The 14548-nt window shown below is 43.5% G+C and overlaps 1 protein-coding gene and 1 long non-coding RNA gene across 2 annotated transcripts in view; one reads left to right on the forward strand and one right to left on the reverse strand.

The window, feature by feature from the left end:
• Positions 1-9224: 9224 nt before the first annotated feature.
• On the reverse strand, positions 9225-13583 carry LOC147651834 (uncharacterized). Its single transcript, XR_015290042.1, has 2 exons — positions 13334-13583; positions 9225-10771 (listed from the first exon to the last, which is right to left on the reverse strand). It is a non-coding gene; the product is annotated as an uncharacterized LOC147651834 (long non-coding RNA).
• FGFR2 (fibroblast growth factor receptor 2) overlaps positions 12886-14548 on the forward strand; it is a 93681-nt gene continuing 92018 nt past the window's right edge. The window contains exon 1 of the mRNA XM_086900323.1: positions 12886-13287. The gene's annotated coding sequence lies outside the window, so the exon portion shown is untranslated. The remainder of the gene's footprint in view (positions 13288-14548) is intronic.

Consider the following 14548-nt stretch of genomic DNA (forward strand, 5'->3'; position numbering starts at 1 on the left):
TTGCTCTGGGGCTCTGCTCTCTGCAGTGGTTCTCAGTCTAGATCATGATTAATGCTGTGTCCAGTCTAAAAATTTCGATTTTTTTTTTCATAACTCTAATAACTGCACATTGAATTTGCTTTGCTTATTTATTTATTTATTTATTTATTTATTTTTCCTTCTCCTTGCCTGACTCATTTGAATGTATCACACAAAGTCTTGTTCCTCCCCTGGAAAAACTCTGTAAATCTCTTCTCATGATTCCATCTTGGCATGCTTCTGGTTCTCTCCATCTTGCCCTTCATTCTGGAATCTGCATCATGTGTACATTTGACATAATCACATTTGTATTTCTAGGTATTGAGACTGATTTTCTTCATTCCATCCTTTTGCTTTCATTACCTTGCCTTGTTGCAATTTAGATTGCAAAGCCTGTGGGGCAGAAACTTCACCCCTACAAAAACACACCCAAGCAAACCACGGTGCAGAAGGCACGTTGTGTGTTCTCATGGGTGACTGCTGTGTTCACAGGGAAAAGTTCTTTTTGCAGAGCATGGGAATGGAGTGGAATTTGTATTTCATAGAATCATTTAGGCTGGAAAAGGCCTTGTTAAATGCCATATATAATATTTATTCCACATTTGCTGGCCTGAACCACTAAGCAACGTTGCTGAGGGCTGTTACCTCTCCCAGATGTGGTGGGGGGTTTGTGAGGCTGTGCAGGCTCCTTCAAGATGCAAGACCCTGTCTTAGGAACATCCTGCTTTATTATTTATTTAAAGGATGTTTTCATGACACTGCAATTTCTAACCCAGCATGGTGAGACCATAAAATACTAGCGGGTCTGTTTGGGAGGACGTGTTTTATTTGGCACATTTTGGGGAAGAGAAGTACAAAGGAAGAAAATAAAGTTGCAATGTTTATGGCAGCTGGGCTCTCTGTCCATTGCTAACCACTCACCACAAATAACTGCTTGCTGCTGCCCACACGTGATATTTTAAGGCCCGAGCTCTTAAAAAGAAGCTCTTAAACATCAGCAATATTTAGTGCTGTGCAGCCTCCTGGCCACACATAATGACTGCAGTGTTTTTTATGAAAATGAAACTCATCACATTCTGGGCTTTGCTTTAAGACCTCACATCAATCACTCAACCCCAAGCCGTGCCTCACACCTTTTCAATTCCCAGAGTCTTGCTCTTTCCATTACGTTGCTCTTAATGTCTCTTTTTTCTGCCTTCTTCCTCTCTGCCTACTCCTTGAGGAAATATCCTCTCTCCAAAGGTGTTTGCTGAACAATCCTCCTACTGATCTGGAGGAGAGAGGAAAACCTGATCAGGTCCATAAGGCAGATGTAATTAGAGCACAGTTATTGACTGCTACAATAAAAACAAACAAAGTACAAAGACCAAGCAGCACGTAAGGCAAGTAAAGGAAATTTTTTTTTTTTTCCCACCACAACATTAATGGTGGGACTCACTTCCACAGGATTGTGAAGGAGAGAAATAGAAATTATTTTTTAAAATTAACTAAGAAAATTAATGAAGGCTGGATTCATCACTTGTTATGAAATGCAATGACTCAGGTAAAAAAAGCTGCTGAGAAAGCTGCCAGGCAGTTGATAGGAGCTGGGAGGACCAGGAATCCACTGCTGGTCCTGTGGGATGTGGGATGGATCTGACTCAGCCCCTCTTACGAGCTTTTCAATCATGCCACCCGTCAGGAATAAAACTATTACAAAACATAATTACAAACTGCATAAATGCAGTTAATTCAAGGTATGGATTTGCCTTACTGATGAAATGACCCACTTCTTCAACCTTTTCATCTCAGTTTCTTCCTTTCTGCCTAATGCTACCTTTCTCCTGCTCTGGTAATGGCAAGTTTTGCTTTGCTGCTCCTCAGGGCTATGCCTGTGGCTTTCTGTCTGTAAAGCTGTCTCATGCAACTAAAAGTAAAGCAGTTTATTCATTTGATTTTGCTTTCTGCCATTCCTTGACAGCCCCAAATACTCTGGCTCTCCCTTGTCCCTTAGTCTCCTCCTCTCTACACAGTGGCCAAGAAACACTGCAGAAAACCAAGCAGGAAAGGTTGCTGGGGCATTTCCAAAGTGCTTGCTCCCTTATCACAGACCCTCGTGGTGAAACTGGGGCTCAAACAGCATTGAGGCCGCTGCTGAGTGTCTGAAAACTCTTCCCAGCACTGTTTTAATTCGAACCCCCCACCCTCTGGTTGTTTTGGATTAGGGTTTTGGCCCGGGATCACTGAATGACACGGCGTGACGTGGGAATATACACTGCAAACAGAGCGCAGCGCTGTTGGTTGGCTTAGCATCCCTTTATCCCTTGTGGCTGGGGCAGTGCAGGATGCAGGCAGCTGAATTTGTTGCACTGAGACAGCGCCTTCCTCTCTAAGGTTATGATATCATGAAGGAAATGCAAGATAAGCCACAGCTCCAGCAACCTCCTTTGTGTTGTCCCTCCCCGTGGGAGATGCTGGACACTGCTGAGCTTTGTTTGGTGCCCTGCCGAGGATGCTGGGCAGCAGGACAGTGCCCAGTGCCACAAGTCACCAGCTGTCCCACAGCAAATGCACCCACAGTAAACAACCAGGGACAATGGGGACTCTGCACAGGGGGACTGGCTTTGTACCAGGGCTGGTGACTGTACCTGAAGTGACAAAGGGACAATTCAGCTCTTTGGGACGGCGTACGGCGGCACGGCGCAGAGAGAATGAGTGAGGAGAGATTAGCAAGGCTTGGCTTGTGGAGGCTGGCACATGATAACATTGTTGGTTCTGTCACTCCATGCTGGGTGAAGAATGCAGAAGGAAAGTGCTTTTAGCCAGCTAAGTTAGCGTATGATGTTGGTAAGGTTATTTTATGGTGCTTTCTGCTCTGCTCCCTTTTTCTGTCCCCTGCAGTCTGGTGGAAGACCCCTCTGCTCCTTTCATCTGCTGATATTCCTGGTTATCAGGCAGCACCAGGATGGTGGAACTCCTGCCACACCACTGCTAGCCCAGTTAACTGTTAGCTGGCCATTGCCCAGGGATCAATACATCCAGAAATATTCAGGGTGGCTCACCTTGGGCGGGCTTTGAAAGTATCAAAAAGTGATGCCTGGCTAAAAGCATGGAGAATGGTGGAAAGGTAACTCACACCAGAGGAAAAAAATGGTCTGATGAGGATTTCTACTCTGAGGAACTGGATCTCTCTGCCCAGCACACAGTGAGAAACCCAGCACTCGGCACCTGGGCTTGAAGATGTTGGTTTGTGCTCTCCATGACCCAAAATCGGAGTGCAAATAGTAGCAGATAAAGAATTAATTTTTTTTAAATGGCCCATTGCCATGAAGAAATGGAGCTCGGCAAGCAAACAAGCAAAGGCAGCTGAGAGAATGAAGGTCCCATAACTCACAGTGCATTTGTTTACTTACTTTGGCATGAGATGCAGGTGTGAGCTCTTTTTTTCTTTCTGCAGGCTGGAAGGAATGCTCCTTGCCATGCAGGTGGCATAACTCTAGTACCAAAGAATATTATTTATTTATTACCTAAATTCTTTATTTGTTTTTATATTCATTTATATTTATTTTATTTAATATTATATATTTATATTATATATTTTATATTGTATATTAGATATTATATTATGTTGATTATAAATATTATTTTATATTTATTTATATTTATTTGTTTGTTAGAAATATATAATATAATTAACATAATATATAATATATTTATACTATATATATATAATTTATATTAATTTATATTTATTCTTTATTTATTTTACCTAATATTCTTTATTTATCACCTTTTTAATGAAGGAACAACACCTTTTGGAAAAAAAAAGAAGTCCAAGGACCAGCTAAAGTTGAATAAATAATAAAATAATAAAAAATAATAAAATAATAAATAATAAAACCTGCAAACTGTTTCATGCAAGGCTCTAAGGATGGTTTTCATTTATTCACCTCACATCCCCCTGAAATAAGCTGAACTGAATGTTCATGGATTATTCTCTCCAGTTTTGCTTCCTGGCATAGATCTTTGCACATTTTCACCTCTCAGGTGTTGCAAATCCCCACGGGCTCCCCCCGAGTGCAGGCTCTGCACACACTCTCCTCTTGGTTCTGTTAGTCTTTTGTATTTTAAACTTTGTAAGGATTTTTTTTCGTATGCACTTTTTGATTTTAGACCCTTTTAGTGCAAGTTGAATGGAATCACAGAGAATTTGGGAGAGGGCAAAGTGTAAGAGCAGTGAGGATGGCTGAGTGAGGCCAGGTTGGAGCTGCTGGATACAGAACAACTGTTTTTGGGGAATGAGGGCTGGATGTGCAGCCTTAGGAAGAGGAGTTAAGTTTTCAGAAGTAAATGCAGCTGTGGGGCAGCCCCTCCTGGAGCTGCAGGTGGAGGAGGTGTATGTGCAGGAGCAGGAGGCACCCAGCCAGCTGTGGAGCCTGAACACCTTTCCTGTGGGGTGGATAACAGGGAGAACAGCAGAACTTTGAGAAAATAATCTGTGTGGACTGACAGCATTATCTTGTATGAGGGGATGCAGAGGCTGGAGAGGAGGAGAGGGAGAAAGAGGAAGAGCAGGCAGCTACTCTGTGGATGCTCCATGTATTTGGCTAATGATGGCAATAAAACAGGATTAGCTGCTAGTCCTGGATTGATGGCCACGGCAATTGCCAGACACTGCTTCCCTTCTGTGAGCAAAGGAAGGTGGCTGCATGTGGGAATTACTTTTAAAAGCTCATTAGCTGGGTGTTAAGTCTCATCAAACAGTTAACATTTCAAACAAGCACAACCTGGATATAATTGCAGCCTCTCTAAATTTGTTTGCCCCATTAATACCTGCCACTATTAATTATTTTATTCCTCCTCTGCTGTTTGAATGCTTGTTTCAAACTGGGCCTTACATGGATTTATTTGTTTGTTTCTGACCAGAAGATAGCAGGAGGTTTTTAAACCAGAAGATGTGTTTTCTGCTCTGTGAGCCCTGTAATCTGAAGGTAAGAGACTAAGTGGGAGACAATGATGTTTGATGTTTGCAAAATCCATGGAAAATTTCTAGGCAGAGGGCAAGCCCAGGTTTGAGAAGATTGGGGTTTGGAGGATGTGGTTTGGGTCTCCTGGATGTGCCAAGGAGTTCCCACCAAAGCAAATGGAGCCTGAGTCATGCAGGAGACTTCTGCTCGTGTTTATTCCAGCACTGGGAGAACCATAGCAGCAGGAAAACAAACTCTGGGAGAGAGGACAGATAAATGAGCCATTCCTGGGCAGCAGCAGTGAGTTCCACAGGGATGCCAGAGAGGAGAGAGGATTGCCTGCCCTGGAGCACTGGGGGAGTGCAAGAGGGGTGAATTGGCCCTGCCAGGCTGATAAGGAAAATAATAACCAGGAAAAATCTTTTATTAGTGCTGACCCAAACATTTTTGCCATTTCTTACCTCAGAATGTTTGCTTTTATTGCTGTTGATTCTCTTTTTTTCTGGCTGCTGCGTCTCTGCTGAAAGTTTTGTGGCACAGATGGTTCCCTGGTAATTTCTGTGTATATCCTCCAGGACAGAGATTTAAATTTTACATTTTTTTAAAGTGACACCTGTTGGACATGGGCATTAATTGGAGAGGGGAAAAAAGTGGGCTGGCAGGTGAAAGCCTTCCTCTTGATCTCCCTGTGCTTATCTTTAATGCTTTGAAGCACAGAGAATCAAAATAATTAATTAAGGTGGCATTTCTGTGGTTAAAGGGAGAGCTTTGCTTTGGCTCCCAGCTCCCCACAGCTGCTCAGCTGCCACGTGAGCAGGCATTTCTGTGCAGTGCATATGTGGCACTCTGTGCTCCTGGCGACCAAGAAGGGTGGGCTTATTTTGGAAACTGCTAATGGCTTTGTTTGCACATTTATTCCCTTTGCTGAGAGAGGCTGCAGACTGTTACTGTGACCTTTTGTGTTTCTGTGATAAAAAGCTGCTCTTGAGGCAAGCAGGTCTGATGCTTTGGGCATCCAGGGGCCTTTGGGAAGGCCCCCAAACCATCCAGGCAGAGGGAGGCAGGATGCTGATTGCAGCTGGAATCTATAGGTTGGGTAATGTTTGCTAGGGTAAATATTTGGAATGTAGGCGTAGGAATTTAGAAGGAAAGGGGTTAATGTATCTGCTTCTTCAAGGCACTGGGTTGCTGGTTTTTAGAGTTCATTTCTGGAGGCATCTCCAGCCATGCCAGGGCTGCTTCCAGTTTATTTCCTGTAGAGCAGAGGGATGCACAAGGAGAGGAATGTGCCTTCCTCCCATCCTCAGTCAGGAACGCTGCAAAACTGTCAGACACCAGCTGAAAAGGGGCTTTTGGTTCCTAGAAAGGGAAATGGCAAACCACCCCCAAAGAGAGAGCAGCAGCATTCTCAGTGTTCTGTCTCCAGACCATCTCTTAAATGTAGCTGCAATATAATTCAAGTTTAAATGTTAATTTTTGTATAAGGAACAAGCTATAAATGGTTCTTGCTCTTTATTTTGACACTAGAGCTGCAAACAACAAGGCATGTCATATTGCCTTTATAAATTGACCCCCAAAAAGTGGCTCTAATTTACTTCCAAGTTTTGGTAATATTGATTTCCATATATGTTCCCAGTTTCTAGTAATAAAAATAGTCTACTTACATGAATCATAATTTATGACAGGGAAAACTAAATTATGAAGAGATCCATGCTGTGAAAGTACGATGTGATTTTTTTATATATTGTTCTTGGTTAAATAAGTAGCTTGGAACTGGTCATTTAAAGAAGAAAAACAATGCTGGTTGCTTTTTCAGTGGCCTTTTCAGCTCGTCCATGTAATAATATATAAAATGAGGCATATTTCCATAGCTGCCATTCTGGAGTGAACAAAGCTTGTTATTAGCTTGTCTAGCCTGGTTTGTTTGATTTGAACTTCAGTCAGGGGATGAGTGCATGCTTGACATTTCTTCTGCACTAAAATGTCTAAACCAATGCCAGCCTGGGCTCCGTTATGGGAAACAAGTAAAATCCATTCAGTATGTTCATGAGCAACTATTCTGACTTTTAATATACTTACAAAGTATAGAACCACTTTTGTCTGCTTATGCAGCCAAGTGTTTTTGATGTTTAAAAGAAGAAAAAAAAAAAAACCCAACAAACCTAGTGTAGGTTTTCTTAGATATGGAAAACGTACCAGCAAAATCCATATTTGTTTTATGTGGCTGAGCCTGTTTATATTGCCCATGCTGAGGATTATATGCCCTTAAACAGGAGAGGAATCTTGTCTACAGCTGTTGTGGGGAGCCTGTGTTATAAAAAATGACACAGAAAAAGTGAGGAATTTTCTTAATGAGTATGTTAGTAATGAGAATGGAAGAGAGATCTGTGATTCCTTGGACCCTGGAAGTACTTTAGTACATCCCTGACCTGATCCCTGTAGAACAAATAAAGCGAGTGTATCTTTGAGGTTATTAGTTTTAACGGGGCTAACATGTGTGTTCAATAACTATGTATAATAAAAGTTCTGCTGAATTCAGGTCCAGGTTTGCTTTTCAGGTCAGGAGAAATGGCATTTGTCCAGCTTGTCCTGAGAGCTACAGATAAAACCACTGTGGGTATTCAAAGTAGTGTTCTCCAGGCTTTAAAAAGTTAAAGAAATAGACAAAGTGTGTTTCTCCCTCTCGGGTTCCCTGGAGATGTCTGATTTGGCTGATGGTGTGCCATCAATATCATCATCAGATTATCCCAAAATTAAAACATCATTAAGGCTGGAAAAAGCCTTCAAGGTCAGTGAGCCCAATGTTAACTGAGCATGGTCAAGGTCACCACTAACCCATGTCCCCGTGTGCCACATCCACACTTTTAGGTCTTCCAGGGATGATGACTCCACCACTGCCCTGGCCAGCCTGTGCCAATGCTTGACCACTCTTTAGAGAAGAAACTTTCCTGGTATCTAAACTCTGGCACAACTTGAGGCTGTTTCTTCTTGTCCTGTTATCTGATACTTGGGAGAAGAGATTGATCTCCTGTGATACTCATCACTTTATCACTTCATTGTTGTGTGAGATCCAGGCATCTCTTTTAATTAATGCCATTATTTATTTCTCTCTGAGTATACCCAAACTCTTTTTCCCCCCTCTTTTGCCACAACAAATAATTAACCTAAAGGCTGCTCTAAATGGCAGTATGACCAGAAATCAGTGTACAGAAGCAGCCTGTGCCACACACCTTCTTCCTGGCTCTGCTGGACCCCTGTCAGGGCTCCTTCCCACAAGATGTATCTGAACAGGAGGCACCCAGGCTCTGTCCTTTTCCAGCAGCAGCAGCAGGAAGCGGTTTTGGAGTTGCTCCTTTGGATTCATGCCACCCAAACATGGATATTTTTTTGGTAAATACAGCATGCATGCAGCCTGCTTGACCTCAGTAAATACTGCATGAGCATGTGTGTAAACTTGAGGCCAGCTCACAGTTGGTGACTTGGAGAGGCTGCTCTGGCAGCAGGGACCTGCCATCAATCACAACCTGCTTTTGGGGTCAGGCTCTGTTAGTCAGTAAAAGCTCCAGATGAGGAGGAGCTTCCTGGTGACAAAGCAGCACTGCTGTGTGATGTAATTCATCTGTGAGACTGAAATGTGGGCACAATAACAACAAATCCATACCTTTCCCCAAATTAGTCACTGTCAGTTTTTTTCCTGGTGGCTAGCAGGTATCACTTGAATCTTCCTAACTAGATTGAGTCCCAAATAGTTCCAAACTGTCCCCTGGTCAGTTTGTTATGGAGAAGAAACTAAACTGTTCATTGACAAACTCTGTAAATTTGAGTTTCCTTCATGAAATCCCTACTTTGGGATGTCCACGATGTCTTTAAACCCTCTGTCTCCAAATCTTCATATAAAGGTCAGGGTTGGCACCTGGTAGTTGCTGTTTTCCTTAACACTTCACATCAGAGAGTGTAACTAACATTTTTACTATTTATTGGTTTGCTCTTTGGGGAAAACTCAATTTTTTTTTAATTTTTTTTAATTTTTTCTGAAGAGTAACCCCATCACCCAAACGAGACATTATTGTGATGGTTCCTGTCAGAATATTTTCAGTAGTGTTAAAGATGGAGATGAAGCAAGACAATATGGCTCCAACAAAGCTAATTGGAAAAACTCCCATGAACTTCAGCAGAATCAGGATTTAATCCCTGCTATTGTACAGTTAAGGAAAGCTACATGAGAGAGAAGTCTTTAAAAAAATTATTAGAGAACAGTTATGATCTCGCATGTCAAATGTATTTAATTAGGAGAATTTTTCCAGTACCTCCAGAGATTTAGGGACATGCAGTGGGACCTCTTCTGTTTGGAAAATACTTTGCCCATTGTGGGCACTGGGAGAGGAAAAAAAATTGAAATAATCTGTATCCAATTGCAGTTAGAAATGTAATACAATGGGATAGGGCTGAGACCCACAGGGAAGCAGTGGCAGCACTCCCACTGACCTTAATGGGAGCTGGACCACATCCCACACGGCCTTGGAGACGTTTGTGGGGGGAAAAAAGTCTACTGCAAAGCTGAAAGATGAGAAGGAAGAAACGCATGGATTTCAAAACTCTGTGGCTCAAGTGGGACCAGAGCCAGAACCTGCTGAAGCAAACAGAGCCAACGGTCAGGCAGGCTTGGTTTGACTCGTTCTGTTGGTTCTTTTGTTTTGCAGAAAGTTTTGTCAGTTTGTTTGTTCCTACTCTTAGGAAGTACCTGCTCATCAGCAGATAATGCACATTAGCTACTCCACTGTATAACTGATATGCTGGGTTTTATCCAAAATCACAGGTTTTATCCAAAATCAGTGTGTTTTCACTAATGAAGTCCAGCAGGAGCTGGTGGCCTCCACCCTCAGCAGTTCCACTCCCAGAGGGGGATGTCTCCCATGGGATCAGCTGTGGGTAAGGGCTGGGAAAAGGCTGGCAAAAAGGGGCCTTACAGTGGTGGGGTTTCTGTTGCTGCCAAGTTGAGGCAGATCATGGTGGTAAAAATGCTGCTGTCCCACTGGCTTCGAAGACAGCAGGAAAATGATGAGGAAGTAAAATTTGCTAGAGTTAAAATGTTTTCTGGGCTTGAAACGCAGCTGAGGAAAGGCTTAATGGTGAAAAAGCATTTCCTTCATGTGGAGGAAAAGGAACACCCAAAGGACTGCAGAAAGGGAATGAAAATACCTTCAACTTCAACAGGGCCAGCAAAGGCCAGAGAGCTCCCAAGCTGCTGTTGCTTCATTGCCAATTTGTGAACTTATGGGAAGAGGTCTCCACCATGGTTCAGTTCATGGCAATTGGGTTTCTGATGCACAAATGTGGGGAGCCAAAGACAGGATAAACACAAAGCCTCCTCTGGATACCAGGACAAGCTTTGCTCTGTGTCTCTCCAAGTGCATCAGTTCTCCAAACTACATAGAAAAGTTTCCAGAGCTTTCAGCAAAGCACCAACACTGGCTTCGTAGGGAATTAGGAGGGTTCTTAACCCCCAAGGAGTTCTCAGAGAGGCAACACAGGAGGAGCCCAGCTCCTGAGCAAAGGGCTGCCTGTGCTTCCAGAAGAACTTGCTAGAAGCCACAATGCATCTTGGAAGGAGCAGGGATCATATTTCAGCCCTGGATTTTAGGCACAAGTTGTGACAGCCCGCGGCAGACATGCCAGGAACTTCATTCCGTAAATCACATTTCTTGCAAAGGAGGCCTCTGTGCTCAGTAGTAGTAGCATTTGTTTCTTCTTTTTCTTGGCTGCTTTGCTTGGAAGTAGTGTAAAGACTTAACCCTGGTGAGAAGGACCTGCAGAGAAATAATGGAGTATGTGAGAGCTCCGGCTTTTGCCTTGTTAAATGAAACTAGGTCTATATAAACACCCTTGAAAAAACCCACTGGTAATGCTGCAAACATGGGATTCAGCAGCAGGCTGTTTTCATTTAGCCTCTTGGCAGCATTTTTAACAAGAATATGTTTTTTTGCAACTTTCAAACCAGACACATCATCTTGGATGAACTATAATGGTAATAAAAGCTTTGCAAATATCTCTATTTCTAACCCAGGTTTTGCTGGAAACATCTTACTGCTCAGAGGAGAAATAGAGCCTTCATGTACTGAGTGTAAATTGCTTAGAATTGAGCATATTCCTGTCTTTACTTACACCCCAGCTCTACCCTTAGTGTTCTTTGGTTGGTTCAGTATCACCCCCCTTGTTAAGAGTGGCTTTTTCTTTCATCCAGCTGTGCTGCAGAAACTTCAGAAGCTGCTGACCTGATGTACTTTGCCTTTTCCCTCTGAAGTGTGTGATGTGTTTAATGCAAGTGTTTTGTATACACAAAGGCTATCATCACCCCAAATTACCTGTTTGTAGACAAACTGTTTCAGTCAGTTGCTGAGGGTGAGAAAGATCTCTAATGTCAGGTAAGAAAAGGCCTCAGTCTGGAGTGAGGTCTGCTTTGAACATTTCTGAATGAGTATTTTGCAAAGAAATGTATATATGAAGATATGGTGCTCAGCTTGATTATAGTGGTGACCCTAAAAAAATGTAAAATATGGTAGTGGAGATAATAATCACAAAAAGGTTTTTATTAGAAAAGCACCCACTGATTTGTAGAGCAGATGCGAGCAGCTCCAATTCAAAGTTCCTGCTCCTACCTGAGATGCTGAACCCCATCATCAGCTCATCATAACCTTGTGTAGTCCTCCGTGTATCCACTGTCAGCCTAAGGTTAGGCAGGAATTTTCCCTCACTATCATCTAGAAAGTTACTCCAGAATATCTCTCAATAGCTCAAAACTTTCTAACTTCCATGTGTTCTACATTTTCTTGCCAGCTGGTAAAGTTTGGCGTAACTATCACTGTTAATCCTGAGCAGCACAACTCTATTCATTGTGCCAGTCAATTCAGTCTTTTTTTTGTTATTCTTGTCTGCTCTGATCCCATTCTCCCTGAATAGACATTTCCATCTTCCTGTGTTTGACAGTCCTTTCCAGTCTAATGCTATCAACAAAATTCAACGTGCTCCTATTTCCTGTGCCAAGAATATTAATCTAATATCAATAATATTACTCTTAAGCTAATATTACTCCTAAGCTAATTATCTAATAACCCAACACTCAGTGTCTGGGAACTCTCCTGTTCAACTCTCTCTATGCTGATGTCCTTCCTTTCAGTTTGAGATACCTCCAGCTTCCCTAAGAATTTCCTTCTGGCTCTGCTGAAAGAGTTGCTGGAAATGCAGGGCTCTACCCATTCTTCTGCTCAAAATTAGGGTGAAAACCAAAAAGCACATTTATTTAAAATGTACTGGCCATAGAATCACAGAATGCTTTGGGTTGGAAGGGACATCAAAGCTCATCCCATGTCCTGGGGAGGGATACCTTCCACTCTCCAAGCCCTGTCCAATCTGGCTTGGAACTCACAGGGATGGGGCAGCCACAGCTTCTCTGGACACCCTGTACCAGGCTTCACCAACCTCACAGTAAATAACTTTTTCCTAATATCTCATCTAAACCTGCCCTCTGTCAATTTGAAGCTATTCCCTCTTGTCTTGTCACTACATGCCCTTGTAAAAAGAAAAAAAAAAATGAAATCCAACAGAATTCTGGAAGCTGGGGCTGTCTTTGAGCCAAAACACATCTTAATAATAAAAACCTGAGTGAAAAAATGAATTGTGCTTTCTGCAAAATCGCTGGGTTTATACGAGTCATAGGTAACGGGATGTTTATCACACAGAGCCCCCAGCCCCTCGTTGTTTGACTGAACCATTCACGCTGTCCATGAAGATGTAGATTTGGTGTGTTGTCACACAGCTGCTGTTTTCCACTGCAGTTTAATTCCTTGAAGCTGCGACCTCGGCACTAACGAGGCTCCCTTGCTTTGGAGCACAACTTCCTCTGGGAACACCCATTGCAGCTGTAACGCCACCACCACTGACCACAGCGGAGATCATTGCCTCCAACCACGTTCCCCATGTGGAGAACCAGATTCCCTGCTGTTCCCAGGGGTTTGCTCTTCCACCCCATCCTCCTCCAGCCAGCAGAGCGACCAGCGGTGAGCCACGGCCTGCTGAGGCCTGTTCGAGCCTCAGCAGAGGAAGGAGCAGCACTGTTGTCGTGCAGCTCGTTCTCCCAGCCCGTGTGGTGCCCCAGGAGGAGGGCAGGGAGTTAACTTCGTGCTCTGCCATCTCTTGGAGTTACCAGCCAGCCTCTGAGGAGGAGCACGGCCAAGCCGCAACACGCCGGAGCCACGGCGGCACTCCTGGCACCACTCCCGGCACGGCTCGGCCCCACCCGCGCTGCTCCTTCTGCAGCCTCCCAAAGGCCAGTACAAAATAACAATCAGGTTCTGCTTCGTTTGCCTTCAAACCTCTGCTGCCAAACACAAGAGCAATCCCCTGAGCTGTGAGGGGCAGACGGGCACAGGAGCGGCCCACGCGCGCCGCGTGCTCCTGCTGGCTTGTGGCTCCACAGCCCAGGGCTTGTGGGGACAGCAGCGGCCGGGCCGTGCCCTGGTGCTTCGGGTTTGTGTTGGTGTTGCCATTTCACAGAGTCACGGGATGTGCTGGGCTGGAAGGGACCCATCAGCACCATCAAATCTGACTCCTGGCCCCGCGCAGGACGTCCCAACTGTCCCACCCTGTGGCCAGGAATATTGTCCAAACAGTTCCTGAGCTCTGTCAGCTCTGACCACTGCTCCTGTTCCAGTGCTCAACCACCCTCTGGGGGAAAAACCTTTTGTTGAAACCTAAACCTTTCCAGAAATATCTAATTTTAATGATATTTGATGCAGCGCTGTCCCTGCTGTCGGTGTTTGCTGAAAGCACAACTGACCATGCTTTATTATTTTTCAGGTGTTTAATTGGCCTAAATAAAAGACTAGATAACTGGCATTGATTTAGGTTGCTCAGGAAATTCCTGTAAATATTACAAATTTACACAGTTTACTGGCTATTGCGTGCAGTCTCTCCCTGACAGTATGTGCATCACCCCGTGCTTCTCTGTGTGATAAACCATTACTGCAAAAGGGTTCTGCTGTGGGGAAAGGGCTCTTTAATGAAGCAAAATTGTAATGAGGTTTTGTGGCTGAAAGCTGAAGCCGAAGAATTCAGACCAGTAATAAGGTGTGCATTCTTGGCCACTGGAGAATTTAATATCTGAAACAATTTGCCTAGGGATATGATGAATTCTCTCTTTGAAAACTTAATTTAAGATGGGGTTATTTTTTTCTAAACAATCTGGTTCAACCAGAAGTTATGGTCTTAATGCTGGAGGTTCTGGTAGCAAGTACCTGACCCAGGTGATGCAGGAGCTCAGACGAGACGCTGCAAGTCTCCACTTGGGTGAAATAAAACGTTTTAAATTCTGTACTAAAGCATTGCTTACCTTCATGCTTTAAGGCTTAACTCAATCTTTTCTGCATGAAGAAGTGGGGGGAAAAGTGAGAACAAATGGCATTTTCTGAATTTTTCTGTGATGTATTTTTACTTCTGTGTCTATTCCTCCAATAACTTCTCACTGACATTAAATATAACATGGCTTAAAGGGAATTGTCTCACCTTCAGAGAGCCTCCTGATCCCTTTT

Source organism: Cyanistes caeruleus, chromosome 8 (genome assembly GCF_971803275.1).
Source record: "Cyanistes caeruleus chromosome 8, bCyaCae1.hap1.1, whole genome shotgun sequence".
NCBI classification, from domain to species: domain Eukaryota; kingdom Metazoa; phylum Chordata; class Aves; order Passeriformes; family Paridae; genus Cyanistes; species Cyanistes caeruleus.